The sequence below is a fragment of the Lichenostomus cassidix genome, chromosome 7 (assembly GCF_008360975.1).
Source record: "Lichenostomus cassidix isolate B80296 chromosome 7, HeHo_3.0, whole genome shotgun sequence".
In the NCBI taxonomy this organism is placed as follows: Eukaryota; Metazoa; Chordata; class Aves; order Passeriformes; family Meliphagidae; genus Lichenostomus; species Lichenostomus cassidix.
Window position 1 is genome coordinate 4,586,662 of NC_139488.1, and position 26,487 is coordinate 4,613,148.

The 26,487-nt window shown below is 50.7% G+C and overlaps 1 long non-coding RNA gene across 2 annotated transcripts; it reads right to left on the reverse strand.

The window, feature by feature from the left end:
* Positions 1-311: 311 nt before the first annotated feature.
* LOC146434368 (uncharacterized) lies at positions 312-23,134 on the reverse strand. Of its 2 annotated transcripts, none has more exons than XR_014853366.1 (5): positions 22,881-23,134; positions 22,004-22,203; positions 21,388-21,628; positions 12,021-12,109; positions 312-5,343 (listed from the first exon to the last, which is right to left on the reverse strand). It is a non-coding gene; the product is annotated as an uncharacterized LOC146434368 (long non-coding RNA). The 2 variants fall into 2 exon arrangements; XR_014853365.1 differs by lacking the exon at positions 312-5,343 and adding an exon at positions 7,897-9,950.
* Positions 23,135-26,487: the final 3,353 nt, after the last annotated feature.

The following is a 26,487-nucleotide window of genomic DNA, read 5'->3' on the forward strand; positions in this document are numbered from 1 at the left end:
GAGCAGATAAGGCTCCCAGAGATGTGTTATTCCTGTTCAAAGCCTTGGTCACAGTGACCTCCGCAGATGCTTTAAACTCAAGCTGGTTTAAATTTGGCTCTTTGTTTGTTTGTTGTTGCATCCACTTTTTAAGGAAAATTTCAGAGATCCTAAGCCCTGCTCGTATCTGCTGTTCTCTGGTTTCCTTCTTCATTTAATGAAGCAAAGACTAGGTAATTAAAAAGAAAGATCTCCATCTCCCAGCTGACAGATTGCCCTTGGCCCAAGCAATTGTGCTCCCCACCCCTCTCCTCCTCCCTCGAGATGGAAACCAGATGTGTTTGCACCTTACAGGGATCCAGTAAATAAAAAAACAAAATTAAGAAAAATAAAAATAGAGAAACAGAGTCAGACTGCTGCCCACTGAGCCCCAAAGCTTGGCCATGTTACTGCTTTACCAAGTCCTGGTGGGCACAGCCAGGACCAGGCTGTCTCCTGGAAAGGGAAGAGACCAGAAGAGCAAAAACCAGGCAGACTGGGCAGGATGGGTGTTTTCCAGGAGCCCCACGTGGAAAAGCTCCCCATCCCTGTCCCCACACCGCTTTTGCTGCAGAGGCAGCAGACGCACGTGGCTGCATCCCAAACCCCTCCGTGTAATTACACATCCACGGCTTCTTCTGGGCTTCCACTTATTTAATCATCCTTTCTCATCTGCCTCTAATACCCTGAGCTCTGTCAGAGGGCAGAAACGCAGCCTTTACATCCAGAAGGACAAGAGTTCCCTGCAACAGCTGCTATATTTAACAGAAAAAATACACTGGGTTGCCATGGCAACCCTGGCTTCTAAAAATAGGACTGCCGTATCCAGCACAGCCGAGAGCACAGGCAGAGCTGACGGAAGCTGCTTTCACCGAGCGCTGGGGGAATGGAAGTAAACTTTTATTCCTCGCCGGAATTGCCGCGGAGCCAATTTGTGAAAGAGAAAAAAAAAATCACATGAGGCTTTGCTAATTAAAACGTTGTGCGAAGGATCCCCACTTCCCTGGATCCGTGAACCGTAGTGCCTGGGATCTAAAGGGTGCTTTGGGGATGGGGGGCAGGGCTGGATGAGGAGATGAGGATGGAATGATGGTGCTGGATGGGGTTGGTTTTCCCACTGAGGCTCGGAGTGGCCAAGTGACCGTGGCTCTGGCATTAGAGTGACCCCAAACCAGCAGCTCTGCCAGGGTGAGGCTGGGTTTGGACATGCTCAGGGAGCACCCAGCCTGGCCTTTCTTCCTTCAAATGACCTACAGAGAGCCGTGATGGGGATACAAAGGTTTCCAAACAGCCTTTTCCCCCTCTGCCAACAAAACCAGTTCTCTGGGCATTAAATCTGGAGCCTTCTCCTTCCCCACTGGAGCACAGACCCCATTACCAAAACACACACCGAGCTCCCTACAGCAAGAGCCAGCTAAGCATCCTCTGAAATCTGATTAGCAAGGCTGGCTAATCACAGCCTGCTTAGGAACAGCAGTTGCTTCCCATTGCACTCCGAGCCTCCAGTCATCTCCCTAATTCTCCTTGACATTTCTTGCTCCGAGTGGAAGCCGTGCCTTTGACGGATGGCGACCCCCCAGTGCTGCTTGCCAGCCCTGATGCCATCATGGCTGGGAGGATCAGAGTGCCCTCCCCGAGCTCTCCCCAAGCAGCCCTGGCTTCTAGGAATCCTTGAGCGTGGAGCTGGAGTGCTGAGTGCCTGCTGGAGGAGGCATGGCGCTGCTTGACCCCTGCTCTGCTCCCGGGAGGAAGGGCTCTTCAAGAGGAAAACACTTCACGTTGTTGTAGCAGTCAGTGTGTGTGTGTGTGAGGGTTCTTTCTTCTTTTCACCCCACACTTAAGGAAAACCAGATTGCCAGACCTGATGGGAACTTCGGGCGATCCAGTGCAATGCTTTCCCTGGTCCATGGTGGATACCATCAGCCTCCGAGGGTCTGTGAGGATGCTCAGGGAGCCAGGCTGATGCTCACCTGGAGAAGGGAAGGCTCCAGGGAGAGCTCAGAGCCCCTTCTGGAGCACAAGAGGATTGGCCTGAGCTTGGCAGAGGGGGAAGGGGCCTCGCTGAAGGACTTCAGGTTCTGTTTGCTTCATCCTGACCCAGTTCCTGGCCAATCCCAACTTGCCCCGAGCTCGCTGCAGAGAGGATATAAACACTGGATGTTTCTCCCTCCACCACCTGCAATGTCCTGCTGCAATTCCTGCTCAGCACCTTCCCACAGCCTCCCCGTGCCTCTGGAAGCAGAGCACACTTGTCCTCCTGTATTTTATGTCACATCTGGCCCACTTTTACAGCTGCCCCGGATCCCTTTCCCCCCTGCAGGGCCCAGAATGATGTTGCTGTAGCTGGTGGCTGTATCAGCATCACAGCAGCCCCTCCTTGTCACTGACGAGGGCAGTAAATTCATGCCTGAAATAAATCCCTACCTTTACAACAACGTGTGAAAGGAGAGGTTTGAATGGAGAATAAACTCCCAAATGGAAAAGGGAGTGGAGGAGATTTGCACTAAATGCCATGCTGTGCTGGCAGGGGGTCCAGCTCCTCTGGCTAAGGACTGAGAGGATGGAGGGAGGGATGTTTGTGCTGCTTTTAGAGCAGGGCAGGGAGTTAAGTGCACAGAGCTGTTGCAGCTAATGGTGTTTGTGTTTAGAGCTCCCCAGGCATTGCTCTGGAAGCTGCCGTGCCCAGGCTGTTAACCCAGGCTCACCTGCTGCAGAACCTCACCACGTTTGGCTGCTCAGGGCATGGCAGGGAGTGTTGCCCCTGCATCCCTGGAAGTGTCCAAGGGGAGGTTGGACAGGGCTTGAAGCAACCTGGGACAGTGGAAGGTGTCCCTGCCCATGGTAAGGGGTGGAATGGGAAGAGCTTTAAGGTCCCTTCCAGCCCAAGCCAGTCTGGCATTCTATAAAATCGATTTCCCAAGGGCATCCTGCCCTCCCCAGCAGAGCTCCCACCTCTCACCACAGCCAGCCCAGGTGCAGCTGTACCAGCAGCCTGCATGTCCAAGCTCAGCCAGGCCGTGCTCACGGTCAGGTGGGTGCTTTCCCAAGGAAATCCAGCTCTGGATGGCTCTGTCCCAGCCCCAGGCTGCTGCCATCCACCACAGGTATGCAACAGCAGCCCTGCACAAGCCCACACACACTGGGAGAGCAGCTGGCACGTGGACTGGGCTCTGCAAGTGAAATGTGAGAGAGGTCAGCAAAGGTGCTCAGGATTCACAGGGATGAGGCAGAACAAACACAGTGAGGTGCTTCACTGTGATGTGGATCTGGGCAGATTTACCTCAAAGGCTGAGCTGGGACCCCTTGGGAGAAACCTTGTAGGTGGAACAGTCCTAGTCCCAAACAGAACACCACATATTCCAGCAGAGTCAGAGCAGCAGCACATCCAGGCAAAGACTCCAAACAAGAGCTGAGACAGCCCATCCCAGAATCCTGCACCCTTGGATGTCCCCATGTCACAGGTACTCACCTCCCTTCTGGTTTCATGCCACCAAGCTGGCTCAGGTCTGTGCCCTGTCCTTGCAGACATCACTGATCCTACATCCCCACTCCTGCCAGAAGAAAAGAAACCAAGAAAAATCCCAGCAAGACGTGGGTTTCATTAGGAATCCATGGAGAACCCATGTTACAAGCCAAGGGATACCTCGGGTACATTCAATCTACTGGAAATTACGACTTTTGGCTCCACTGCTGTCCCACACTGTAGAATCCCAGAATGGTTTGGGTTGGAAGTGACATTAAAGCTCATCCTGTCCCACCCCCTGCCATGGGCAGGGACACTTTCCACTATCCCAGGTTGCTCCAAGCCCTATCCAACCTGGCCTTGGACACTTCCAGAGATCCAGGGGCAGCCACAGCTTCTCTGGGCACCCTGTGCCAGGGCCTCATGGTGCCTTTTCCAGCCTTTCCTCCAACAAAACCTGACACAACCATAACTGATTTTTGCCTCGGGTTTCCTTTCTTTGCTCCAAGTTCAGCTGGGTCTCTCTCCAGGAGCCAGGAATTAAGTAGCACAGCTATTCCAAAGTAAATTGCTCTACAATTGCTTTTCCATAGCAAGATGGTTGTTTTCTTAGGGCAAACCACTTTTATTCTTGAGGAAAGTGTCAGCAGGAGGAATAGCCAGGGAAAACTTGGCCGTGCTGCTATTCTGGAGTTACTATCAGGTGAAAAAGGCCAGTGAGTTTCCCCTCTAGAGTTTTTGTGGCCAAACTCTTTAACTTTCCCTCAGGTCAGCTGAGGATGTCAGAGTTGGGGTTCCCTATAAATACTCTCAGCTTGGGCTGGGGAGAGCAAACCAAAAAGGCACAGAAACCGTGGAGCTGCTCCAGCCGGGAAGAAATGCCTGTAATTAATGTAGTGGGAAAATTACACGTTTATATGGCCCCCCCAAATACAAGAGCAGACATCCATTTCCTGCAGGGCTGTGGACGCCTGCCAGCCCGCAAATAAATCACAAAACCACAAAGCCAACAAGGAGGAAAAGAAAGGGGAATTATCACAGAGGATGCAGCAGCCTTTTGTACCAGGAAAATCACCAGCGTCTCCACCAGACATCCATTGTTTATCAATAATATTCCCTAATGCTTCCCACCAGTTGGGACTCGGATGGGGAGGGATGTTCCAGCAGAACAATGGAGGTCTCCTTGGATTTTGCAAGCTCCAAAGGCACAGCCAAGGGCTGGATAGGAGATGGACTGACCTGCCCTGGAGACGTTTGTGGGACCAAACCCAAACAAACCCACGGCAAACCTGATATTAACTAGGCTTTGGCATGGGTGAAAAAATGGAATAAACCCAAAGTTGCCGACTTTCCTCCAGGAAGAGGGTGTCTGGAGGGCAGGGATGGAGCACTCAATGGTCTGGCAGCACCTCCAGAGGGACTGTGCCCAGTGCTGCTGGAGATTAAAAACAAGAGAACAAACAGTTTCAGTGAGGACTTGCAGTCCTACTCCCACACGTTTTCCCTCCCCTCGCCTGTCCCCGTGGAGGTTTCATGGCCTCTACTCCCACTCCACAGCACCCTGGAGTCACTGAGAGCCTCTCCATCACCTTCCAGCTGCCTTGGGCTCCAGCACCAGGATAATGGCAGTGGTTTTAAGACTTGCTTTGCCACCAGATCTCCACCAGAAGCAGAGGTCCCATGGCCAGGAAAAGCTGTGATGAAATTCCTCCCCTACTCCAGGCTTGCCCATCCCAAATCCTCACACCTCCTGCTCTTACCCTGCAGTGGGGGAACACAGCTGGCACTTGGCAAAGCCAGGGAATAAAGGAAAATATTTCCCTGCACCTCAGGCACTTGAGCTTTTCCTTTCCTTCCTTGGCCTGCTTAAAAAAAAAAAAAAAAAAAAGAGAGAGAGAGAGAGAGAAATTGTATTAATTCACACACACAACAGTGAAACATTTGTTTAGGAGAAAATCTCACTGATTCTTGGCTGTTATTCCAGAGGCAGGGAGAACAGCAGCCCTTAATGTCTGCCTGTTCCTCAGTGATTTGCGCTTTTGTGCTTTGAGCGACGTTCCCAATTCTGATAAAGGTATTAAGTGCATTTCTTGGGCTGAATTATAAATTATGAGATGCAAAGCCCTCTATTTATGCACTTCAGTGCTGAGAACTGAAATGCAAAACAAGACACTCCAGCTCTCAAAGTCCCCACAGCAGCTCTCCCCACTCTGCACAGACAAAGCACCCAAATTATTTGGCTGTGTTTCTGAGGGACACATCTCAGGGATTAGGGCAGGAATAGATGTCTCCTGGAGGTTTTCACAGCACTTTGCTCAGAGCAGTGGCTCCTGCAGCAATATCCTGTGAGTTTGGTCCAGGGCAAGCTCCCTCTTGAGCTCAGTGTGACAGAATGGCACACAGGATAAGGGTATTCAGGACAAGCACATCTGGAAGTGGCTCTCTAGCTGCAAAGAAATGCTTATTAACACACTATTTTTAGGGTAAAAATGGAGCAAAACTAAAATGGGGCGAGCAAGGATCCAAGTGTTCATTTTAGGAGGGGAAGAGAAAGCTGTCCTCAAACCAGAGCACGCCAAGCTGCTCTGACTTCTTGCAAACAGCAGAATAATCCTTTTCTATTTGTGTTTCCATTTCCTCTTCACCAAAAGAATCACAGAATCGTTAAGGCTGGCAAAGATCTCCAGGACCATCAAGTCCAACTGTGAATCCAACACCACTAAACCATTTCCCTGGTTTAGCACCACATCCACACACCTTTTGAACATTTCCAGGGAGATGCCTCCATCATTTCCCTGGCTGGACTGTTCCATCTCCTGCTCTTGCCCTGCACCGTGAAGGGGTTGCTGTGGCCCCTGGGAGTTTTCCCTGAGCAGAACAGCAGCCCTGACCCAGAGGGGACAGCCAGGGCTGGTTTTTCAGGAGAAGCCTGAGCATTAGAGGCTCTGCTTCATCTCCCATGCTGCATTTTGCTTCCGAGCCCTTACAGCATCCCAGACAGCAGCTCATCCCTTTCCCACCATCCCTTGTCCATCAGAATTTCTCAGAAATAGCTATGTGAGTGCACAGGAGATGCTGACAGGAGGACTTCTTCATTGTGCTTGGGGTGAAGAACACTTTAGAAGGGCTTGGAACTCATCTCCCATCCATTTCACACAATCACAGAACCACGAAATTGGAAATTAGAAATTGGACTCCATCGAGCCCAAAATGGTATTTTTTCCCTGCCTGCTTCTGAGAGGTGAAACTTCCCTTCATTTCAGACTTCTCTAACAAACCCAAAATACACATTCACCCTGGTTAGCAGCTCACCCATGTGTTTTTCCAGCCCTCACTGCTGGTGGCTCCACATGGAAGCTCCAGCAGGCTCCAGGAGCAGCTCTGGCCACTGGAATTCTTAGCCTCTGTCTGACACACAGCTTTTGAGCCTGTTGTGTCTGAGACCATTGCCCTAAATACTTCCTGCTCCTCTCCTTTTTCCCAGACACATTGCAATCCCGGAGGGCATTCCGCATTCCCTCCAGCCCGGACTCGGCGCTGCCTCTTCCAGCACCCAAGAAAGCCTCGTGAGAACAGCAGCTTTTTGTGTGCTGTCACCCTCTGGATCTGAGGGATACTCCTGAACTTTAGCCTGGCTTTTGCTTCTGGCTCCTCTGCGAGGCCTTTGATCCAAGAAAGCCTCCCGACATGTTCCCCTTGCTCAGCTGGGGAATTCAGCACTGCGGTATCTCGCGTTGCAGATTATTTTTAGGGATGATCCAATCGAGACAGATAAAAATAAGGAACGAGCTAAATCTTTGCTGGAGCTGACTGCAAAATGCTGTGGCTTACCAGAGCCTCGTGGCCAGAGTGGGATTCCTGATCCAAGAGCACATCCAAGAAGAGGTCAAGGGTTCATCGACAGAGCTTGATGGCTCAGTTGGGCTGCCACCAGCACCCACAGGACAAAAAACAGAGCTCACCACAGCTAAACACAGATACCTCCATGCCAAAACACCCAAATCACACCCAAATTTCATTCCAAAGTCAAGGAAGCATCACCCATAGCTGTGAAGGACAGCCTAAGCAACAACGGGCAGCAAGGCTGGTGATGCACGGCTGAATTTCACTGAAAGCCTTTAATAAATGATTATCAGATCTTTAATAAACTCAGCTGGGCTGTGTAACCACAGCCCTCATCATGTGGCTCTTGACTGGAGAGAAAAGAAGAGCAGAAAGCAGTGAGGCATCTCCTTGTGGCATGTGCCCAGACTCCAGAAAACTGTTTGGGGGAAATTCCAGAGTACAGCGAAGGACAAAAATTGAGGGTTTTTTTCCACTGATGTGAAGAAACAGGATTGGCTCTCAACTGGTCAGTATTGCCTGGGGAAAGAAAGTAAAAAAAAAAACAAAAAACAAGCCACTCCTGAGAGATTACTTGTCTAAACCAGTCACTTAGAGGTATTTATTTTTTAAGAAGGGAATTTTCCTTTTTTTTTTTTTTGGTCAGGTTGATTATTGCCAACAGTATTTTAGCATCTGCTGTGCCTGCTGACCTACCACATTTACCCTACTTTCACTAATTAAACTTTAATTAAGCTTACTGGATGTTCATCTAACATCAAAAGTAAGGCAAAGGCTTTGCAAAGCGAAGGTCTCAGCGTGGCTGGACAGTTTGGGGTTTACATCATTTTATTTATGTATTTATAACGAATGGGGAGGGGTTTTTAAGTGCAGGTCACTTCTGACCCACTCACCTGATCCTTCCAACACCTGCTCTGCAGTTTTGTTCTGAACCATCTCCACAAGGATTGGGGTAACACAAACCTCAAGGGAATGATGAGTGTTTTGGGATGCTCCCATGAATCCAGGCCCTCAGGTACCTCAGCTCTCTCCTCCCAGGCTGCCAATCATGTCTTGTATTTCTATTTCTTAAAAAAAACCAAGCAAAAAGGCCTTTTCTGCCAGCCCACCCGGGCAGTGCAGGGTGCAGTCTCTGCTCTGTGCAGCACAGCTGTTTTCCAGTCAGCCTCACTCAAATGACTCGAGCCAAGTTTCCTGACAAGTCAGTTTTCCTCTCCTCTCTCTTTCCGCCTCCAAAATAAATTCCCTCACATCCCAGCAAACGTGCTGCCACTGCAGGCTTGGGAAGTGAGGGAAAGGCAGCATCAGGAGTTCCTTGTGGCACCTGGAAGGAGTGTGTCACATCCCCCCTCAAACTGATGCTGGCACTCTCCTCAGCTCCAAAGATTCACAGAATCCGTAAAGCTGGGAAAGACCTCCAGGATCATCAAGTTCAACTGGTAACCCAGCACTGCTTTTCCTTCATGTCAGCAAGATCAGCTGGGAGAGCAAAAGCCAGCTGCATGTGCACACTTCAGGGATCAGCAATTCAGGACAATTCAGGCATCCAGAATTGTCCTCTTGCATCACTCGCTCCATTCTCACCTTCAGCAAAATTGCTCAGCCTTTGATCCTGGGAAAGACACTTATTTTAGAGCTATTCCTCTAAAATTGTTGAGCAAGACTCCCTCTTTCCTTTTTTTTCTTACACCAAGGAGGAGCTTTAAAAAGAAGGTTTTTGGAAAAGAATATTTTGGCAACAAACCTTTCAGTTTAGTGCTTGGCAGGCACCAAGCATTTAGCTTTGAAAAATAAAAATTTGTTCAGAGCTTTGGGGATTTGCTATTTTTTTGGCCTTTCTAAATGAAAGTGCAACGTTGGTGCTGTGAGTGGGGAGGTTCTGACACACACATACAAAAAAACCCTCAACACTGGTGAATTTTCAGTGATCTCTATGTAAAAAGATCTGACTCCAAGTCCAAATTCCCAGGACAGCCACACATGGATGTGTGGAGTGATTTCTCCTTAATGACAGCTCCCAGTGAAGGCTGCTGGAGCCATGGAATGGTTTGGGTGGGGAAGGACCTTAAAATTCACCTCATTCTACCTCCTGCCATGGCCAGGGACACCTTCCACTATCCCAGGTTGCTCCACGTCTCGTCCAACCTGGCCTTGGACACTTCCAGGGATGGAGCCACCTGTTTAAGGGTGTTAGATGCTTTGACCGAGAGAGACTCCAACCTTTACAGCAAAAACACTACTTTATAAACAAAGCAGAGATGAGATTTATCACCAGCCAGGAACAGGGAAGTCATTGTTCCAAACAACAACCACCTATTTACTGTGTTTTATTTTCGGTCTATCCAAGGAAAAACGCTCCTGGTGAACGTTCCGTGCACAAAAATGGGACATTGTGCCCATCAGCTGAGTAACGGGAACTCTGTGTGGGATTCTAATGGGAATCTGTGCTAGAAATCCCTCTGCCAGCTTCCAAACCAGCCTCGTGGGGTTCCACTCCCTGGTGTTTCCTTATCTACCTCAGCAGCCCTGCAAAACCTGCAGCAAACCTCCTTCTCAGGGATCCTCTGCTCCAGGGACTAAAAGAGAGTGGAACAGCTTTGCTTCCAAACTCATTTGCTCCATGGCACTGGGAGGAAAAAAAAAATAAGCAGAGAGGTAACAAGAGAAACAGAACATTTGGCAAATGTGTGTTGAACTTCACACAACAAAGCCATTAGTTCAGGCGGCCCCATCTCTATGGCAACCAAACAGCACAAAAACAAGGCATTAACACCTAAATTTATTAGTGGGCAAGTCCTTAGCTTTTATCATTGCAGGGGTGTTTTCCCCTCCCCAGCTCGTTGGGGTTCCCAAGGAAGAAGGTTCTGGTTCAAATGCCAACACAAACATCGGCACACAATTTGCAGACAGCAGAGCTGGAGCTTTTCGTAGTTTTAATCACAGTTTGAAAAACAAATAACAAAACAAAATCAAGAAAAAGAGGCTGTGTGTTGGGGAGTCATCCAATTTCCACTTCACTTAACAAAATTGTCAGAAGTTTGCAAGTCAAGGGTAAGGGAGGAGAGGTATTATCCATCCTATCCTAACAGCTCCATAAAGATCTCCATCAGGAGCAGGAATTGGGGGTGAAAACTGGTTCTCCCAAAATAATTTCCAAGTGCCTTGCCTTTATCTTAAATGGATATCACAAGCCCTACGAAAATGTGTAATTCAATCTCCACAAGGGTCCAGGTCATGCCACAGGCTCTGGGGAATGAGTGATGCCACTTGGATTTGTTCACTCCAGGAATAAGAGAGGGGTTGGGGACAAATATGCTGGAAAGCTGCTTTATCTGGGAAGATGCTTTCAATGGGAAGCATCTTCCCATTCAGAGAGCCCTGAGTGAATCCCAGCAGCCCCAAGAGCACAGACCATGCTGGGATGGCTTGGAGAAGATAGCAAGGTGTCAGAGCTCTCTCAGCAAGTCAGAGTGAGGCAGGAGAACAAAGGCTGTGTCTCGGCCCAAGGCACATCTGAAGCTGTGCTGGGGCTAGCAAAGCTCTTAACTAAGTGCTCACTGAACTTCCCTTTTCATCTTTGCTCCAGGGTTTGGAATAACCTTCACTAGGAGTAAGGATCTGGCTTTCTTGGGGTGGATACTGTTAAAGAACCTAATCCTGGCCACTGTCAGAGAGAGGAAATCTGGGGCTGCCCCTGGATCCCTGGAAGTATTGAGGGCCAGGTTGGACAGGGCTTGGAGTAGCCTGGGATAGTGCAAGGTGGCCCTGCCCATGGCAGGAGGTAGAATGGGATGATTTTTAAGGTCCCTTCCAACCCAAACCCATTCCCCCTTCCATCATGCACAGCTATTCCAGGTGGGAGGCACCTCGTCATGGGGTGAATTCAGACTGAATCATTAAACACTCTGCGTTTCCACACAAACACAGCAAGGACAATCCAGGCTACACACTCAGGAAAAATCTTTAGTGGGAACAGCAACAAGATGGAAGAGATGATGCCTTAAAAAAACATCCAAGCAATCCTCTCCTCCAGCATCCCTCAGGTGGAGTCAGTAGAGCACCTCTGCCACCAAGCACAGATTCACCATGCGGAAGGTCTGGTGGCAAATTGCCTGTTTCAGCAAGCTGATTTCAGCCCCATGGCCAGAAAACACTTGGCTCAGGGGTTGTGCTGCACTCCCCACACTGCCATCAGCAGCAGCACAACCCATCTCTCCCATCCCCATGTCCTCAGGCAGCACCTCCTCCTGAAAGCACGCCGCCAAGATTTCAGCTGACCAGGGCCCTGCTTCCCAAGCACTTCAGGCAGGCTGCAAGAAAGCAAATTAACAGGTTGAAACCCTGACAATTTGCTTCTGAAATAAGGTCGCTGAGGATCCCACAAGTCCCTGACTAGCTGGCTTGCTATCAGCTCAAAGGCATTTCAAGAACATTAGCGCTGGTGCCAAAAATATCTGGGCTCGTCCCTGCGGCAAAACAGCGGCAGGAGGAGGAGGAGGATGGGATGTGATGGCAGTGTCTGAACAGGCAGAGGGATGGGGGGAGCAGAGGTGTTTGGGGTTGTGGGTTTTGGGGTGCCTCCACCACTGGGAAGAGTAAACAAAAGGATTTGAAGGTCTCGTGTCACTCAGAACTCTCACTGTGAGGACCTGATGGTTCATTGTTGGACTCGAGGATCTTAATGCTCTTTTCCTACCTTAATGATTCCACATTTTCCTCTGGCAATAGATCTCAGCACACAGCAGCAAAGCCAGCTTGAAATAAACCTTCAGCACGTCCAGTCCCCTACAAAAGACACAACAAAAATGCTTGGTGACATCGTGCCCAACTCACCGGTGGCTCGTCTCTACTGGAAACTTTTTTGCCATTTCCAGTCTCTCCTTATGATCTCTTCAAAATGACAGACTTTGGGGTTTTACTAGCGAAATAACTGCTGTGGAACAAAATCCAGCAATCAGAACAACATTCAGCAATTGTAACAACAACCATACCTGCAAGCTTCAGTACAAACGCACCTCCAGATGAACCTGGAATAAGATACCTCATAACCTTCCTTCATAGCTTTCACCATTTTATTTTGGGATTTGATGTCTCAATTAAGCATTTTGAAGCCTCCATGCTGAGTCTTGGGGCTTTTTCCCCCAAAGTCTGCTAGCCTGTCATAACCTTGGGTCGAGGTGGGTGCTCTATTCTGGACCCATGTGAACACAGACCAGCTCTGACTGCTTCTTTTAAACACAGCAACACTTCTGGGCATGGTGCAAATGGATTTGAGCTGAAGGAGGACAAGGATTAGATGGAATATTGGGAAGGAATTGCTCCCTATGAGGGTGGGCAGGCCCTGGAATGGATTTCCCAGAGGAGCTGTGGCTGCCCCTGGATCCCTGGCAGTGTCCCAGGCCAGGTTGGACAGGGCTTGGAGCAACCTAGGATAGTGGAAAGGGTTTGGGACAAGATGAGCTTTGAGATCCCTTCCAACCTAATCTATTCTGGGATCTGACCCCTAAAATCCACGCCACCAGACCTCTGTCCTGAAGGGCAAAGCCACCCTGGGACAGCTGCAGATCCTGGGAAGCAGCTCCTGGTCCTTGCTGCCCTCGCTCCACACACGCCTGCACGGAGATGCAGATTGTGCAACAGCTCTGAAAAGCCACCCAGGCTTCCAGAGCCAGTGCCATCTTGAAGGCATTAGCTGTGTCAGGAACAAATGGATGAACCACAGCCAGTTTTGTCTGTGTGCTGAGGGCAGGGGAGTGAGGCACAGCACGGCAGAGAGGCGGAGCACGGTGACACCGCTGTCCCCATCAGCCTCGCTGCAGCCACACGCAGCCCACAGGTGCCCAGATCCAGATCCTGAGGCTGTCACTGCTGGAGAGTGTTTATTTGAGCCCTGCTCCCCTGCATGCGTGTTCCCAGCAGGAGGGGATGTAAACTGGCTCAGCCATCCCTGCCCAGCCCTCCACCCTCCGCCTTGTGCCAAAACTCTTCTGCTCGCACTCGCGCGAGGTCACATTTCTTGGCAGGGAGCTCGGCTCCTTCTCCCCTCTCCCTTCCCCCATGCTCCTGGTAAAATATGAAAACAGCCTGCCACCTGCCATTTGCCTGGCCTGCTTCTCTCTGTCTGCCAAAAATTAGCAACATGCCCCAAAATATAATTGGAAACACTGCACCGCACTGCAGGGGTCCCATTGCTGTTGCATAGAAGAGGCTTGACAAAAAGCCAATTTAATTTCTAGATTCCCCGGGCTGCGTGTAGCTGCTAAGTGAGGAGGTTAAAAAAAAAAAAAGAAAAATTAAAAAAAAAATCCCTTTTATCAGGCCAATTCCTATTAGTAGATTCAGATCTTTTAACAAGCCATGCCGTAGGAATCAGCGAGCTGTCACTGCCAGCAGATTTAGGGCATCGTTTCTTGGAATTGGAGCCGTGTGGGAGGTCAAGAGTTAGAAGCTGGCATTCCCAAACTTCAGAGCCGGGAGCTGGGGTGTGCAGGGCAGAGCTGGAGGTGGCACAGGATTCGTGAGGGCTCACAGGAACCCCGGCAAGGAAACTGCCCCGTTCCACCTCCTCCCCAGCAGATCTTGCGCAAGTCCCCGGAGGATCCTTGCAGGAGGGATTTGGAGATGCCTCCCACACCCCCGTGCTCTGACACCGACCACTGATGCTCCCCAGAGTGCAGGCCAGCCCTGCAGAGCCAGCAGTTATCTCCTTTTTGCAGGAAAAGGGCAGAACAGGCGAGCAAGAAAATATAGGGCACCTCATTCACACCACGCCTTGGCAGAGAGCTCGGCCAGCAGATTTGTGAAACTGAAAAGCAACATTTCACCCCGAAAGAGCTGTTTACGTTGTCAGGGTTGACTTGCCAGGCTTGGGAAGAGCTGTGCCAAACTGGCTTATTATTATCTTCCTTCCCCAAAATACCCAGGGTCTGCTCCTTTGTTATGGGATGTCTGTATCCATGGAGCTGTGCTAAAATTCCAGGCTTTTAGGGGACACCTGTACACACAGACACAGGGAACTGGGCCACCCTCCCAGCAATAAAGATGGATATTGGGAAGGAATTGTTCCCTGTGAGGGTGGGAGGCCCTGGCACAGGGTGCCCAGAGAAGCTGTGCCTGCCCCTGGATCCCTGGCAGTGTCCAAGGCCAGGTTGGACAGGGCTTGGAGCAGCCTGGGATGGTGGGAGTTGTCCCTGCCCATGGCAGGGGGTGGAATGGGATGAGCTTTAAGTCCCTTCCAACCCAAACCATTCTGGCATTCTCTGAAATGAATTGCTGGGCTGGAGCTGGAGCCTCACTGACCTCATGTCACCCCTGGAATTCTGCTCCTGCACACTCAGGGGGATCCAAACAGGAGCAATCTTCCCTCTTCCCTTAGGGACAAAAGTGCTTAAAGCTGAATCACAACACTACTACCTAACTGCCCAAATCCTGCCTGGTCAGGTTGCCAGGAGAAGATGCCCAGGGATGCTCAGAACCCAGACAAGACATTGGGACTGAGAACATCCTGAGTGGAAGGAACCCACAAGGATCATCGAGTCCACCTCCTGGCCCTGCACAGGACCATGCCCAGAATTCCAGAGCTGTATTTAGGACGGGATTTGGATACCCAAGCCCCATTCCAGATCTGCTGGGTGGGACTGTGGCTGCCCTAACTTCAGCTTCAGAAGGGAAGGGCAAGAGGGAGCCCTGAGGAAACTCCACATTCCTTCTCATCAGGCTGATTACTGAATAGGGTCTAATAGATCAGGGAATGAAGGGTTCGGTTGAGTCTAAATAATTGCTTTGAAATTCTTCAAAATTAGATTATTTTCTTTTTCTATAGCGAGCATGCTATGGAATAATAGGGAGATGACCCCACATTTCCAAAAACTAAAACAAAAAAAAAGTCATCACTAAATCCACAGCTGCTCCCCATTTGCAATAAGCTGTTTAAAACAAAATAAACCAATACATTTTGCTCCAAGAAACACGCATTAGGCACTGGCAGCTTGCTTCTCTCATTCCTCTATCCCCAAGCACTTCAAGTGGAAGGAGGGGGAAACCTTGAAGTGATACATGTGTGAGAAGCCCCGAGAACAATAGCTGCTCTCCAGTTGACTCCAGAGCTGTTATTAAACTCGAGGTTCCTGTGCTAGAGGAGAACAGCTGGAGCAGCACCAGGCTCTGAGAACACCAGCAAAAGTCAGATTTCCACCTACAAATTCCTGGGAGTTCACAGATCCATGTGGGCAGGCTCAGCAGGATGGCATCATGGAGATCTCCCCTCCAAGAGCAAATTATCAGCAGAGTAATCCTCAAATCAGGAGGGCAGGATCTTGCTTGAGGTCAAATACCACCATTGTGTCCCTCCTAAAAACGGGGAGAAGAACTGAAGGGTATGTCCTGCTCTGGGGATGGCTCTGAGGATCCTTCTTCTTAGCCTTTGGAAAATTAAGATTTTCCTGCTACCCACAACTGCAAGTGTGCAGCTGTTTCCTCTAATTCCCTGGACACGGAGCTGGCTCGTGGGAAATAACGCCATGAAAGTTTTCCTTGAGTTTAAAAGCTGCAGCACTGCCTTCAAGTGAAGCTTCATCAAGGGACACAGTCAGGAAAAACGAGCAGCCCAGAGTCCACTGCCCAACAGAGCCTCACCCCAGGCAAAAACCAGAGATGAGGGAGGAACTGAGGGAGGACGAAACTGCTCTGTTCAAAATCAGATTTCCAGGCGTAAAGGACTCAGAAAAGCAGGTGAAGGAAGGTTTCAAAGGCTGCCAGAGACACACTTGTACCCCACAGCAGGTTGCACCTCTGTGCCCATAATTATCTCCTTTCTGCTGAGGACACACAAAGGAGACATTTCACGGCATGCATAGCAGACCTTAAATGAGTTATGGATCAAACACCTCTCAACTGCCATTGGATCTGAGTTCCTGATTCCCAGAGATCCTTTACAAACTCCCAGCCTTGCATTAATGGCACCAAGCTCAGCAGCAGGATCTCTCCATCCACCACTGGGACACCCACACCCCAAGATTTCTTTCCCTGAGTCACCTCTTCTCCAACCTGATGTTCCCAGAATGGTTTGGAAGGGACCTTAATGTTCCAAACCCCTGCCCTGGGCAGGGATGCTTTCCACCATCCCAGGTTGCTCCAAGCCCTGTCCAACCTGGCCTTGAACACTTCCAGGGATAGGGCAAAGGATAGGAGAGCATGGGAGCCTTCCCAGAAACTTTCAGATGTGAGGAAGCATCCAGAAGATGATGTGGAGAGGCTCAGAGCTGACTTCAGGTACCACCACAGGAGCTCCAAGTGCCTGTGCCCTGCTGGAAGGCAAGAATCCCAAGAGCTCTGCTTCCAACAAGAGCAAGAACCTTTTCATCCCAGGAAAGCTTGTTCCTCAGGAAGCCTCTCCAGGCTTTCTGCAACATTTCCTCCAGGCAGGCCTGTCCCTTGCCTTCCCCAGGAAGGAACATTTTGTTCAAAGACAGCTAATGACCCATGTACACTTGCCTATAAAACCACTTTGGGTTGTTTGTCCCCTCCCCTCCCACCACTCGGCTGCTGCTGGCTTGTAAAGCCTGTCAGGGCTAATTACATCGGCTTTTCCGTGGAGGGAGTTTTCCCTCTTTCCATGTGTTTTCTGTTCGGAGCATAGCACGGTTTCAACAGGTTTTTGATGCTGTTGTTGTTTTTGCTGTCCCTGACAAGAGCTGCTGTTATGAAATGCATCCTCACAGCCCTGCCAAGGCCCCAGCCGAGGCAGAACCAGCTCGGTGTGACGCAGGAGCAAATTGAGACCATTTGGTTCTGAGGGGCACTGGACATCTTATTCCATCTGCAGTGGAGCTGGGAGAAGGGCTGAGCTTTTCCTCCCTCCCCTTCCCTTCCCGTACACTCATCCATTCCTGCTGAAATGCACTGCTTCTCTTCCAGCCTGCCCTCTTCCCTAATTTTATCCACATGCTGTCCAAGATGGACATGGAAAATTACCTGCCTGTGGCTCCCAGCAGATCCTGCCCCTGTCTGGGTCACTAACTGAGCTTGGGGACACAAGCTGTCCCCTGCATGCTTTCACCAAGGACAAAGCTCCTCAGGTGGCAGAGCAGCCCAGGCCAAATCCCAACCCAAATCCCAAATCCCAGCACGGGGCAGAGACCTGGTGAAGGATCCAAGGAGCTGCTGATGGAGCCAAACTCTGCAGGAGAGATCTCCCTGCCTTCCAACACACCACTGATTGAGGGCAGCAGGCTGCACGTTCCCCACTAAGCAGGACCTGCTGAGGGTGGGCTGGGCACTCCCTGCTCTCCCCCACTTCGCTTCCAGCAGCTCATTTATCAGGGAGAGGTGCCAGCAGCCGGGGAGGTGGGAGAGCTGCACCACAGCTGTGCTCTCACACGGCGCAGATGGGATGTCCCATGTGCCATATGAGATGTCCCATGTGCCATATGAGATGTCCCACGCGCCATCCCAGCCGCATTGAGGCTGCACGGCAACATCTGCTTGGGCATCTGGGCAGATTCCACCTGAAAAGGACAGAAGGGATGCTCTGGGTGGAGAACAGTGCCAGCTGAAGCACAGGGGGTGTTGCTTTTGGTGTTTTGACCACACAAACCACCCCACAAGTGCAGGAGGTGACAAGTCAATCAGCATAGACTCCTTGCTATCCTGGAGCAAGGGTTTTATCCATGAGGACACCCTGTTTTACCACACACACAGTCCTGCCAGTCCAAGGAATGAAAACCCATCTACTCAGGGAATGGTGGCCTTGCCTGGAGAAGACACCAGTGCAAAGGCTGGGCCTTTGCATAATCATTTTCAGACATTAAAGCAATTGGTTTTGCCAGGGAAGAAGGGGAAATAAGGGAGTACATGTATCATGTCTTTAAACATTGCATAATGGCTTCAGATCAAAAGAGAATAACTTCAAATTAGATATTGGGAAGCAATTCTGGAATGAATTTCCCAGAGAAGCTGTGGCTGCCCCTGGATCCCTGGAAGTGTCCAAGGCCAGGTTGGACAGGGCTTGGAGCAACCTGGGATACTTGAAGGTCCCTGTCCATGGCAGGGATGGAATGAGCTGGGCTTTAAGGTCCCTTCCAACCCAAACCAGTCTGTGGCTCGATGTTTCTATGATAAAATGAGCTCCAGCAACCCTTCCCTTTCAGGCAGGATCTGGATCTGCCTGTCCCTGCCTCCTGCCACTGATGGGTGCAGCCTTCCCTGGACTAACTTCCTAAAGAATGCCCACTAGCTCTCCCACAGCCGGGAAGCCAGCCCAGCTCATTTCAGCAGAAGGCTCATTAAGGAGAAGGCAGAGTTAAGTGACAAAGAAATCAGGCTTATCAAGGTCCAGCTCGGGGTGGTGGGAGGAAATGCAGCCGCCAGAGCACATGCCAATATTGTTAATGCCTTTTGGGGCTGCATCTGAGACAGGGTTTGTTTTGGCAGCTGCAAAGGCTGATAAAAGAGCATGTCCTTGCTGCATGGGCTGCACAGACCAGCAGAGAGAGCCAAGGCTGCTGAGCAGGGCAGCACAGGGATGCTCCCAAGTCTCACCTGGCAGGAATCCACCTGGCTCCAGCCAATCCACTGACACCAAAGGAGCAGCTGGATACAGCTGTCTGTTTCTTTGTTTGTTTGACATCTTCCTGGGGCTTCTCCTGCTGAATCTCCAGAACGGTGGGGTTTAAATGCCACAGTGACTGTCATCAAACCACGTCCTGTAGAAGTTCAGCAACGTGTGACAGGCTCTGCCAGAGCCAAACATTCCTTGTAGCATCAGGATGGCTTCCTCAGCTCTCATGTCCCCAAAACACAGAAGGGATCAGGCAGTTCAAACAATTCCGACAGCAAAAACTGGGAAGTGAGAGGTCTCTGTCTGCCAATGACCCTGCAAGTGAGTTTTCCCCCCTCTCCTGGCATTTCTTCAACAACAATCAGGGTTTTAGAGGGTTTTACAACCAGAACCAATGGGTTTTTTAAGCCCTCTCTCCTGGTTCATAGCCAGTGGGTGACAGTGACTTCTTGACTGATCAGTGCAATGAGAGATTTGGGTTGATAACCAAGTTTGAAGCAGGCCGGAGAGGGATCACTCCATTCCATGAGCCATCAGTGATGGTATCCCAGAGGTGTTATCCTCAGCAGGATAATGGATCACAGCATGCTTTGGATTGGGAGGGACCTGACAGATTATCTCATTCCACCACCCTGCCATGGGCAGGGACACCTTTTACTGTCTCAGGTTGCTCCAAACCCCATCCAGCCCAGCCTGGAACACTTCCAGGGATAGACAGGCACCTTTGGGAGCCCATGGGAAAGGAACTGCAGAAGCCTGTGCTCCATGAGGGCTGGGGATATCACTGTGTGCCTGATTTGGGGGAGAGGTGCCACTGCCGTGCTGTGGCTCATCAGCCCCAAATCCCTGGTTGGAAAAGCCCTCTGAGATCATCAAGTCCAACCATTCCTGCAGCACTGCCAAGCCCATCACTAAACCATGTCCCCAAGTGCCACAGCCATGCCTTTTGAACAATTCCAGGGATGGTGACTCCACCACTGCCCGAGCAGCCTGTTCCAATGCCTGACCACCCTTTCTGTGAAGGAATATTCCCCAATATCCACCCTGAACTTTCCCTATGCCACTTGAGATTATTTCCCTCATCCTACCCCTTATTCCCTGAGCAGAGCCAAACAACCCCTCCTGTCAGGGAGTCGTGCAGAGCCAGAAGATCCCCCTGACCCTCCTTTTCTCCAGGCTGAGCCCTCCCAGCTCCCTCCCCATCACCTTTGAGCATCCCAGCCTTTCTCATTCGAGGCACAGAAGCAGAGCTGGAGCTGAGCTCGCACCCACCGTGCTGCCATTGGCCACTCGCTCCTCGCTCCCCCCACTCTTCCTCCTGCCGCCCCCACTTCATTCCACATTTTTCACATTTCTGGGGATTGTTTTTCACCTCCCGACGCTTTCTGGAGCGTGCCCAACAGAAATAAACGCAGCCTGGCCATCGCTGGTGGGGCGAGGGGCAGGAGGTTACGCTCTCGGTAAATTTAGCCTCTCACTGACAGATTCATCTTCCTTAATCAGAACCGAGTGTAGTTAGCGAGGTTTGTTTTTGTAGACTGAACTTCCCCAAAGTCAGCGCGCACACACCTCCCCCTCCCTCCTTCCCTCCCCAATTACATAAATGCTTTTAGTTAAGAGCTAATTTCCTGGAGTGTGTGCCAGTGCTCTCTGCGAGCAAACAAAGCAGAGGCGACACTGAGCAAACCCCGCGTTTGGCACTGAAAAGGAAGATTATCCTAAGAAAAGGTGAGGAGTGAGGTGTCCAAGGGTCTCTTCCCCGTTTCTCCTCCTTCATTTGCACACGGGAGATAAATGCAGGTGGGGAGCACCTTCCCAGCCTGAACACAGGAGTTATCCTGGCAGAGCAAGGTTTGGTCACAATTAAAACACACCTCAGTGCAGCAGATCCATCAGCTTCCCATCCCAGTCCAGGCTGCCTGCTCCCCTCCTTTCCTCACCCCACACTGGCATTTCCAAAGCATCCCACCCTGCCACAGGATCAGTGCAGGGGGCTGAGCCAGCTTTGGCTCCAGTCCTCTCCCGGGAACGATTTGGAGGCTGTGTGGTAGCAGAGACTTTGTGGACATCTCCCTTCACAGGGCTCCTCCTCTACATCTGTCCATGGTCTTGCTTGAACATTTCCCTTTCGTTTTCCTTGCTTCCCACCGTGCTATTAATTAAGAACATTCCTAGCATGTGCCAGCCTGGAATGTGTTCTAATGACCATTTTTTTTTTTCTTTTTCTGTTTCAGCTCAAACAATCGTTATTACTGAGCTCAGCCGCTTTCCCAGCAATTAAGAGCCACGATGGATATTGGGAAGGAATTGTTCCCTGTGAGGGTGGGGAGGCCCTGGCACAGGGTGCCCAGAGAAGCTGTGGGTGCCCCTGGATCCCTGGAAGTGTCCAAGGCCAGGCTGGACAGGGCTTGGAACACTTAGGATGTCCCCACAACCCCTGCCCAGCCCATCTGAGGATCTCTGCATAATAAAAACACCTGGGAAACAACACGTGGAAAACACAAACCTGGCACAAGGCACCTCCGTGGATCTTGGATGGGAGCTCTGCCTGGATTTTGTAAGGTCTTCGTGGTTGTCAGCAGGTGGAGAGAGCCTCACTCATCCCAGGGCAGACAAATTGAGGTGGGGCTGGCTTTCCATCAGAATACCATTCATATCTTTCCCCATTGGTGCAATAAGGACGAATCCTTCTGTTCCCTCCTAGTTAGGTCAGGCCTGAGGCATTGTTGAAGCACCAGAGAGCTGAGCTGGGCAGAAAGGAGAGAAATTCCCTCCACTAAGAGAAACTGCAGGAGAGGGAAGCAGCAAGGCAGAGGGGAGAGGTGCATTGACACATTTTATGCATCAGCACAGGCTGAGATGGAGTCCTGACCCTGTTAACCCACACCAGGCATCTCCCTGTGTGAAATTCCCAAGCATCCACCCCAGGTTTTTAGCTTCAGGGTGGGTTTCTTTCCCTCCCTGCCCTATTTGGGTGAGAAATAACTGTCTGTATTCAGGACAGAGCAGCTTCTGCTGGATTTCAGAGCTCAGCCTGCATGCCCTGGGAACACTGCTGGGAGATGCCCAGCATGGCTCTCACTGGGAGGGTCTCTCTTGACCCCACAAGCAGGAGTGGTTACCTGGGGGCAATGCTGATGCCAGGCTCTGCCAGCCCCAATTCCAGCCAGGAATCCACAGCAGTGGAGCTGTCAGCACAGCCCAGCTCTGCTGCCAGGGCTCACTTCAGCTGATGTTCCCCACTCCTGCCCATCTTCCAGGGGCCCTTCTGGACCAAGTGCTTCTCCCCTGCCTGGACACAGATCCATTTCCAGAAGGTGAGCTGGGAAAATAAATTTCATTGTCTTTTTATTTTCTTTTTCTTTTCCTTCAGATGAAAATTCCCCTCATTTCCCCTCGAAAGCAAGCACACGTGGGACTATTTTTACCCTGGTTTATTTTTAGCTCCTCTTCCCTCCGTCGCCTCTCACATGGCTGCACGGGGAGGGATGGCAGTGGCTGCAAGGACACGTTCTCCCTCTGCAGCACAGCAGGGCTGGGGGCAAACAGGCTGGCAGTAATTACAGCACAGCCTCGTTAAATCAATTCCTGCTCCCAGGGTGCAGCAAGGTTGCTCCCAACAAACACTGCTGCCCATATGGCCCCCGTTGCTAGAGATACCCCCACCCAAATATGTTCCCATCCCACTGGCACTGCCCTAAAAGACCCAAATCAAGGGGATTGGGGTGCTCAGGAGCTGCTTTGGCCAGGGAGAAGGCTGGGGGTGCTTGCCCAAGGGATGCTGTGGGACACTGGATGTTTTTGGTTGGGATGAGCAACGTACACAGGTCTGGGTTTTGCTCTTTAGGGGAATTCAAACACAGCCCAAGCCTCAGTGTTTTTTCCCAAAGGGGAATCCCTGCTTCCCAGCAGCATGACTAACCTCCCCAGTGGCCACCAGCCCTCTCCCTCCTGGATCACAGTGTGCCACATTGCCCACACTGGCAGGTCCCCCATTACCATGGCAATGCTGCCAAGGTTCACATCTTCTCCTCCATCCCAGCTTATCCTGCTGCTTTATTCCCCTCTCCAACTCCATCCTTCAGGAAGGGTTAGGATGCAGCTCTGTGGTCATATTGCATGAAGTCCTTGCTCAGGAGTAACACCATTGGATCTCCTGTCAGCACAGAGGGAAAGCTGGAATCAGGAAGCAGATACTGATAAATCCTCTGCTGTCTCTTCTTGTTAGACTTAATCACAGGGAAAAACCCAAAAGGTTTTGTTGAGTGACAGGGGATTTTTTTGGTCATTATTTTAAAAGAAAAGCTCCCTGTGCAAAGGGGGACAGCTGTGGATGCAGATCCTCATCAGTGCTGTCCCCCCCCACACATGGCCTTGCCCTGGGCATCCAGCCCATCCCAGTGGCCAGCACCAGCCACCTGGCAAGCAGGAATCTTCCCTGGAAGATCTTCCTGGGGCCACAGTCCCTTTCCACCCATGTGCTATTCCACAGATTCACTAAGGTTAGAAAAGACCTCCAAGATCTTTGAGCCCAACCTTTCCCTCAGCACTGCCAAGGCCACCACTAAACTGTGTCCCCAAGGGCCACATCCACAGGGCTTTCAAACATTTTCAGGGTTGGGACTCCAACACTGCCCTGGGCAGCCTGGTCCAGTGCCTGAGCACATGTTCAGTGAAGAAATTTTCCCCAATATCCAGTCTAAACCTCCCCTGGTGCAACTTGAGGCTGTTTCCTGTCATCCTGTCCTTGTTCCCTGGAAGCAGAGCTTGATCCATCCCTGGCTGTCCCCTCCTGTCAGGGAGTTGTGGAGAGCCAGAAGGTCCCCCTGAGCCTCCTTTCTCCTGGTGGCCTCCATCCAGCTTCTCCATAGCAACATCTAGACATCCAATATAGATGCATCCCAGAGCTGCCTTTGCTAAATGCCGCCTCTCCCTACCACAGACAAGCATTTTCAGGGAAAATCCCAGCTTGATCCCAGCCTGGGGGTTCCTGTTCATGCAATGACAGCAGCTCACCTTTAGCTGGTATTTCCAGGCTCTTTGGAATTCTGACATTGCCCCTGATCCTTGTGCACCAAACTCCTTTTAGCCTGTGGTGTGATAGAACAGGGAAGAGAGACCCAAAGGGGTTCCAAGAGAGCTGGAGAGGGACTTTGGATATGGGTGTGGAGTGACAGGACAAGGGGGAATGGCTTCCCACTGACACAGGGTAGGGTTAGATGGGATACTGGGGAGAAATTCTTCCCTGAAGCAAACAGAGAGCTCAGTCACTTGAAGTTATCCCTTATCCAAGAAGGGAGAAGAGGGTTGGAAAAGCCCTGTGGGATCATCAAGTCCCACTGAACCCCACAGAATTGAGGAGCTGGGTGCTCAGATTGCCATCCTGCCCTGCTCGGGGTTTTTTCCTCCTTGCCACCCTTGATTTACAGGAGTGGCACTTTGGCTGAGGATGCTGATGAGCTGATGCTGGGACACAGTTCCAGGAAAGGCAAATCCATTTATCAAAGTGCTTACGGCTCCCAGTTCAAGGCGGGTGAAGCACCAATAAATATCGAACAAAGCAAGGGAATCAGGCTCCAAAGTAGCTTCATAAATAAAAGGCTATTAAAAAAAATATATATATCTGCAGATGCTCGTGCCAACCTCTCTGGAGCCCCAGCCCAGGTCTGAATCACAGCTAAGAGTGCCTGGCTCCTTCTTCCCAAGCTGACATCCCAGAGGAAAAAGGTCCAAGGCATATTGCAGGCTGCACAGACGTGGGTCAATGGGAAGGGAAGTGCTGTCTGGCAAAGGAACGAGCTGCTAATTTATTGAAATGCTTTGGAAAATAATTGCATTTGGAAGCCTTCAGCCGTCCTGGGTTTAAGCCTTCGTGCAGGACTGGAATTTCAAGAGATGGGACATAAAAGGGAGTGGAAAGCAAAGAGAGCTTTGATGCTGGGGCAGAAGAGCACACGATCAAACGGAGAGAAATTCCCAGCTCCCACCCCACGCAGGCAAAGCTTTGCAGCTCTCCTGGACAAGCAATTAGGGAACAAAACAGCCCTGTTTGTTTTCACCGAGGTGAGAAACACCTCCAAACCTGGCAGCAACTTCTGTTCCTTCAGACAACTCACTGCCAGCAGGCACCACACGGGGATGAGGCACAGGGAGGGAAGAGTGACCACTCATGGACATCTTCCACTATCCCAGGTTGCTCCAAGCCCTGTCCAACCTGGCCTGGGACAGTGCCAGGAATGGGGAACACATCCAGCATGATGAAAAGCAAAGGGCAGAGAGCAGCCCTGGGAAGGGCTGAGGAGGGAATGAGCACAATTCCAGCCCCATCATCCCAGTCCCTGCTCTGCCAGGGGTTCCCAGGCACTTGCACCAAGGCAAGGGCAGAGGATGGATGGGGTCACAGCTCCAGCAGCACAAAGAGGGGTTCAGAGCTCTTCCCCCTGGCTTCCCTCCCTGCTCCCAGGGTCTGCTCACTGCCACCATCCCCTGGATGAAGGTTGTCACACAAAGCCAGAATAATTGCCCTGCCTTGGAGGGCTCCTCTGAAAATCAGCACATTCAGGGAAAAGCATCCTTGGGGTCCTCTGGATGGGGCCATCCTGGTCCCAGGACAGAGCTTGTATTCAGGCTCTGTGAACAACAGGGCATTCAGAGGGAATGAAGGGACAGTAAATCCAGAAGTGATGGGGGGGAAAAAAAGCATCTTTTCACACAATTTGCCTCCAGGAACTCCATGTCATATTATATGGCCAAGGGCAGAGGCTTGTGGGATCAAACAACCGCTGAGCCAACCCTGGGTGTTGCACTGTTATTCAGACCAAAAAAATAAGTGATGTTAAAAATGGGGAAATCTCACCGAGTGTAGCACCAGAAATCACTCAGGCTGTTTTGTTCACGAGGGACCACGCTGGAGAAGATCTTTTGCTTGAGGTGCAATGTCCAGATTTTTTGATAGAAATGCACTTGGCAAGAGGGATGGAGAGTTGCCCTGGGAACTTGGAATAGAGTATGTAGCTTCCCTTTTAAACTGCAGAGGGAGAAGGCAGGGAAAGGTTTAGAGTGGAGGAAGAGCTGGTACAATAAAATATCACCTCCAAAAACAAACATGCCAACAAAAGCCTCCAAACACCTTCAATTATTGAAGTTTCCCTATTAGCACTCACAGCATGTTAATTCTCCCCCTGGGTACCAGCAATGCAGACTCGAGAGCACAGCCTGGAAAGGATTTGGGATGCTGTTGGAGCTTTCCTGGCTGGATTGAGCCATCCCAGCACATTCCTAGGCTGAGGCTTTTTGAGCTGCAGAGACAGGGAAGCAAGCAAGAAGCTCACATAACCCAACTCTGCAGTTCAGGTTTTTGGGTTTTTTTCTCAAGCTAGTCAGATAAACACTTTGAGAAGACACATTAAAGCCACGACTGCTCTCTCCAGGGAACTATCAGGCTGATTTTTTTTTTGGCCAGAGCATGGTCCCAGGGTCAGACTGTCAGCTCCTATTAAGATTTGGATGTGCGTCACTGAATGGAAAGCGCTCTCTGTTGCTGCTCATTAGATTGCTTTATGATAAATCTAATCATTAACCTACTCCACTTGGCCCAGCTGAAGGT